This window comes from Schistocerca serialis, chromosome 12 (genome assembly GCF_023864345.2).
Source record: "Schistocerca serialis cubense isolate TAMUIC-IGC-003099 chromosome 12, iqSchSeri2.2, whole genome shotgun sequence".
Lineage (NCBI taxonomy): Eukaryota > Metazoa > Arthropoda > Insecta > Orthoptera > Acrididae > Schistocerca > Schistocerca serialis.
This window is the reverse complement of record NC_064649.1, coordinates 115,273,064-115,279,931: the sequence shown is the minus strand read 5'-3', so window position 1 is coordinate 115,279,931 and position 6,868 is coordinate 115,273,064.

Here is a 6,868-nt window from a genome sequence, read left to right as displayed (position 1 = left end):
GTTAGTCCAGGCCATTCTTTTGTAAGGATTTTTGAAAGTCAGACTGCGTTGCGCTAAAAAATATTGTATATCAGTTTAGTGATGATCAGAATAAGTAAAGAGAGAAATGTCTGACTACGTTCAGTTTTGCTCAGCTGTTTGAAAATCAAATAACGTAAGAGGTTTACCAGCACAGTAATTCATAAATTTTTGTAAGGGGAGGTTTCATATTATTCTCATCATCACTAAACTGACACACAATGTTTTTTAGCGGTTGCCAATTAGGCGGGAGGTGAGAAAACTTGGATTTCATGGTCGAGCAGCTGCTCATAAGCCACACATTATGCTGGTAAATGCCAAACGACGCCTCGCTTGGTATAAGGAGTGTAAACGTTGGACGATTGAACAGTAGAAAAACGTTGTGTGGAGTGACGAATCACGGTACACAATGTGGCGATCCGATGGCCGGGTGTGGGTATGGTGAATGCCCAGTGAACGTCATGGGCCGCCGTGTGTAGTGCCAACAGTAAAGTTCGGAGGCGGTGGTGTTATGGTGTGGTGGTGTTTTTCATGGAGGGGGCTGGTACCCCTTGTTGTTTTGCGAGGCACTATCACACCACAGGTCTACATTGATGTTTTAAGCACCTGCTTGCTTCCCACTGTTGAAGAGCAATTCGGGGATGGCGATTGCATCTTTCAACACGATAGAGCACCTGTTCATAATGTACAGCCTGTGGCGGAGTGGTTGCACGACAATGACATCCCTGTAATGGACTGGCCTGCACAAAGTCCTGACCTGAATCCTATAGAACACCTTTGGGATGTTTTGGAACGCCGACTTCGTGCCAGGCCTCACCGACAGACATCGATACCTCTGCTCAGTGCAGCACTCCGTGAAGAATGGGCTGCCATTCCACAAGAAACCTTTCAGCACCTGATTGAACGTATGCCCGTGAGAGGGGAAGCTGTCATCAAGGCTAACGGTGGGCCAACACCATACTGAATTCCAGCATTGCCTATGGAGGGCGCCACGAACTTGTACGTCCTTTTTAAGCCAGGTGTCCCGATACTTTTGATATCATAGTGTATCACTTCCCCCCTATAAACCATGGACCTTGCCGTTGGTGGGGAGGCTTGCGTGCCTCAACGATACAGATAGCCGTACCGTAGGTGCAACCACAACGGAGGGGTATCAGTTGAGACGCCAGACAAACGTGTGGTTCCTGAAAAGAGGCAGCAGCCTTTTCAGTAGTTGCAGGGGCAACAGTCTGGATGATTGACTGATCTGGCCTTGTAACACTAACCAAAATGGTCTTGCTGTTCTGGTACTGCGAACGGCTGAAAGCAACTACAGCCATCGCTGTTTAACCATTTTGCACTTCCTGTCGATCTCATTTTTAACTACAGCCGTAATTTTTCCCGAGGGCATGCAGCTTTACTGTATGATTAAATGATGATGGCGTCTTCTTGGGTAAAATATTCCGGAGGTAAAATAGTCCCCCATTCGGATCTCCGGGCGGGGACTACTCAGGAGGACGTTGTTGTCAGGAGAAAGAAAACTGGCGTTCTACGCATCGGAGCGTGGAATGTCAGAGCCCTTAATCGGGCAGGTAGGTGAGAAAATTTAAAAAGGGAAATGCGTAGGTTAAAGTTAGATATAGTGGGAATTAGTGAAGCTCGGTGGCAGGAGGAACAAGACTTTTGGTCAAGCGAATACAGGGTTATAAATACAAAATCAAACAGGGGTAATGCAGGAGTAGGTTTAATAATGAATAAAAAAAATAGGAGTGCGGGTAAGCTACTACAAACAGCATAGTGAACGTATTATTGTGGCCAAGATATACACGAAGCCCACGTCTACTACAGTAGTACAAGTTTATATGCCAACTAGCTCTGCAGATGAAGAAGAAATTGATGAAATGTATGAGGAGATAAAAGAAACTATTCAGGTACTAAAGGGAGACAAAATTCGAAGGTAGGAAAAGGAAGAGAAGGAAACATAGTAGGTGAATATGGATTGAAAGAGGAAGTCGCCTGGTAGAATTTTGCGCAGAGCATAGCTTGGTTCAAGAATCATGAAAGAAGGTTGTATACATGGAAGAACCCTGGAGATACTAAAAGGTATCAGATAAAAAACTTCCTGGCAGATTAAAACTGTGTGCCCGACCGAGACTCGAACTCGGGACCTTTGCCTTTCGCGGGCAAGTGCTCTACCAACTGAGCTACCGAAGCACGACTCACGCCCGGTACTCACAGCTTTACTTCTGCCAGTACCTCGTCTCCTACCTTCCAAACTTTACAGAAGCTCTCCTGCGAAACTTGCAGAACTAGCACTCCTGAAAGAAAGGATATTGCGGAGACATGGCTTAGCCACAGCCTGGGGGATGTTTCCAGAATGAGATTTTCACTCTGCAGCGGAGTGTGAGCTGATATGAAACTTCCTGGCAGATTAAAACTGTGTGCCCGACCGAGACTCGAACTCGGGACCTTTGCCTTTCGCGGGCAAGTGCTCTACCAACTTCCTTCCGAGACATAGTCCGTAGGTAGCGGTCATCCACTGCAGTAGCAGCCCTTGGGCGGCCTGAGCGAGGCATGTCATCGACAGTTCCTGTCTCTCTCTATCTCTTCCATGTCCGAACAACATCGCTTTGGTTCACTCTGAGACGCTTCCTGTGTTGAGAGCCCTTCCTGACACAAAGTAACAATGCGGACGCGATCGAACCGCGGTATTGACCGTCTAGACATGGTGGAGCTACGGACAACACGAGCCGTGTACCTCCTTCCTGGGCCGGCCGGTGTGGCCGAGCGGTTCTAGGCGCTACAGTCTGGAACCGCGTGACCGCTACGGTCGCAGGTTCGAATCCTGCCTCTGGGATGGATGTGTGTGATATCCTTAGGTTAGTTAGGTTTAAGTAGTTCTAAGTTCTAGGGGACTGATGACCTCTGCAGTTAAGTCCCATATCGAACATGCCTGCGACAGATTGAAAAGGGCTGTTTATGGACGACGTGACCCACCAACCATGCTGAGGGATCTACGCTGAATCGCCATAGAGGAGTGGGACAATCTGGACCAACAGTGCCTTGATGAACTTGTGGATACTACGCCACGACGAATACAGGCATTTGTTAATGCAAGAGGGCGTTCCACTGGGTATTAGAGGTACCGGTGTGTACAGCAATCTCGACCACCACCTCTGAAGGTCTCGCTGTATGGTGCTACAACATGCAATGAACAATAAAAAGGGTGGAAACGATGTTTATGCTGATGACTATTCCAATTTTCTGTACAAGATCCGGAACTCTCGGAACCAAGGTGGTGCAAAAGTTTTTTTGGTGTGTGTAATTTCAAACAAAAATTGTGTGCACAACAAAGTAATTTTTTCTTTCCTTCCTCACTGTCGGTTTTACAGAAAACAGGAAGTTAGTATTTATGGCTTACCGTTTTATGATTAGAATATTACGACGGAATCTGAATCGTTCGAAACTTTGTAATCTCACCAATTCACAGTTCAGAACTATGCAAAAAACTGAAGCTACTATCCTGACAAACCTAGCTTTTGAAGGTATCTCTTGTACCGCATACACCGATGACGCGGAACGATTAACCGATTCATTTTAAGTGACTTCCATTCCCAAACAACTTCACATTCACAATAACGATAAACCGGACTCAAGGTCAGAAATGGGAGAGGAGATAAATGTTTATACAACACCTCTGGCCTTGTAACACTATCGCCGATATGGGTCGCAATCGCTCAGCATGAAAAGCGGCCTACGTACTTTATTAAATCAGTTACTTTTCATTTCTTGATTACTTAACTACCGTCGCTCTCCCTTTATATTTAACTTTATACAAAAATCGAACTGAAAAATATTTGATGCAGTCGATTGATGTTATTTCAGATTCTATAGCATTTAGACTTGTAAAAAATATGCAAAAACAAAATCGGAACAATAGCCATGAGATGCTGCTGCGCACCTTTAGGACAATGCATGTAATTCCTATACAGGATGATTCACGGAGATATGCAAATATTTTAATATGTTATTCTACAAGTAAAACTAAAGAAAAAAGTTGATATAAGCATAGGTTTGTAAATGATTAGTTACAGAGTTACGGCTCAAAAACAGATTTCACCTGAAATTGGCAAGTTCCCTAATATGAAGCCATCGCAAAAGTGTATGAGGTTAAAGTAAAGCACGATTTCCATTTATTTTGTTGTTATTGCTCTGGTGAATCTAATAAAACATGTCCCAGGCGTGTATCTGCAGTAGTTTTCCAGAACATGCAGAGAAACGAAGATTATTATACAAGTAGATTTGTTTACTCACCATTAAGAATGTAGAAACGTTTATGTCATTGTTCGCAACCGTTAATGAGTTGTTTCAGTGGTTTCCTAACCTTGAAACGAGTTAGTTTTCTGTATTGTTCAGTGAAAGAACGTAATAACAACAGTACATTTAAGTTCAAAAATGGTTCAAATGGCTCTGAGGACTATGGGACTTAACATCTGAGGTCATCTGTCCCCTAGACTTAGAACTACTTAAACCGAACTAACCTAAGGACATCTCACACATTCATGCCCGATCGGGATTCGAACCCGCGACCGTAGCAGCAGCGCGGTTCCGGGTTGAAGCGCCTAGAACCGCTCGACCACAGCGGCCGGCTATATTTAAGTGAAACCACATAGTAACAGTTGTTGTTTGTAGATTATTGAACTTTGAACTCGATGGAGACATTCTTGAACATTTATTGTGAACGTTTTGTGAAATAGTATGTACACTATACAACTTCCTTAACACTGAGCTTTGTTTTTTTCCCGTTTAACATGAATTCATGTGTGCTATGCTATTAACAAAAGCATATCATGTGAAAGATTCATACAGTTTCAGTTAACGCTATTACCATCATTTTTGCAAAACTAAATTCTCTATAAGTCCTGATGAAAACTTCATGCAATTTTCTGGAATTTAAAAAACAAATTGGGCCATGCAATTAATACATTGAAAATCTACGAAATTACTTCTTTGCTATTCTGGATGTTCTGGAAAGCTACTGCAGATACACGTCTGGGACATGTTTTGTTAGATTCACCGACCGATAACAAGAAAATAAATGGAAATCGTGCTTTACTTAAACCTCGTACAGTTTTGCGATGGCTTCATATTAGCCAAGTTGCTAAATTTCAGGCAAAATCTTTCATTAGCTGTAACTCTGTAACCAAACATTTGCGGACCTACGTTTATATGAACTTTTTTCTTTGGTTTTACTTGTAGAATAACATGTTAAAATACCGGGTGATCAAAAAGTCGGTATAAATCTGAAAACTGAATAAATCACGGAATTATGTAGATAGAGAGGTACAAATTGACACACATTCTTGGAATGACGTGGGGTTATATCACAACCAAAAAAATACAAAAAATGTCCGACAGATGGCGCTTCGTCTGATCATAATAGCAATAATTAGCATAACAAAGTAAGACAAAGCAAAGATGATGTTCTTTACAGGAAATGCTCAATATGTCCAACATCATTGCTCAACAATAGCTGTAGTCGAGGAATAATGTTGTGAACAGCACTGTAAAGCATGTCCGGAGTGATGGTGAGGAATTGGCGTCGGATGTTGTCTTTCAGCATCCCTAGAGATGTCGGTCGATCACGATACACTTGCGACTTCAGGTAACCCCGAAGCCAATAATCGCACGGACTGAGGTGTGGGGACCTGGGAGGCCAAGCATGACGAAAGTGGCGGCTGAGCACTCGATCATCACCAAACGACGCGCGCAAGAGATCTTTCAAGTGTCTAGCAATACTTTGTGTTTTTTGGGGTTCTAATAAAACCCCATGTCATTCCAAGCGTGTGTGTCAATTTTTACCTCTCTATCTACATTATTCCATGGTTTATTAAGTTTTCAAATTTATGCTGACTTTTTGATCACCCGGTATTTACATATCTTCGTGAATCACCCTGTATTTTACTATACCGTTCCAGACACCTATTCAAGTTTCAGACACTGTGTTATAATCTTGCAACACAGGCATTTATCAAACTCACAGCAGCACGTATTACCCCAAACTGACGTAACCTTTCTTTTGCTGTTGGCACTCCTGCATTCAAATTAGAGCCCACAACGACCCCTTTATTTTTTAAATTCCCTTAGCGAATACGCTCAATTCTCAGGCTGCCTGTACGTGGTGCGCGGTTCTAGAGTTTGCGAGCTCTCGCTTAGCTCTGCACGTGCGGCCAGTTTTCCCTGCAGTGGCCGAAAGGAAAACAATGGCGGAGAACTCGCGAGCGAACAGCAACCGCAGACCGCGCTAACGCCTTTCCACGCCAGACCCCCGCTGGCGACATGCAAATACTCACTCGGGCGCACTGAAAATAAAAATTAAATAACAAGTAAAAAAAATGCAAAGTAACTCGAGGCACAGACCCACTGCAGTGCTGGCGCTCTGGTTTTGCAACTCGCGGCCAGCTCCCCGCGATTCAGGACACAGAGCAACACGCTTCTGCTAAGTTGCATCCGTGGCGAATTTTGCCCGCTTTAAAATTTCGCCGCTGTGTTCTACAAGGCATGCCTGTTTTTTCTGTTATAACAAATAGAAACACGTACACTGTGAACTTTCATTTCACAGCACTGTTGCTTAACTGTTACGAGTAAATTACGCTAGATGAAAGTCATTGTTTTTATAACAAACAATAAAACGCAACTGTTTACAGAATCGAACAACCATGTAAAAAAAACGTTTCAAACGTTATGACTACTTTACAAATAAGTTAATGCGTTATACACTGAGGAGCCAAAGAAACTGGTACACCTGCCTTATATTGTGTACCGCCTTCACCTCCCCCCCCCCCCCCCCCCCCAGAAAGACTAATGTCTG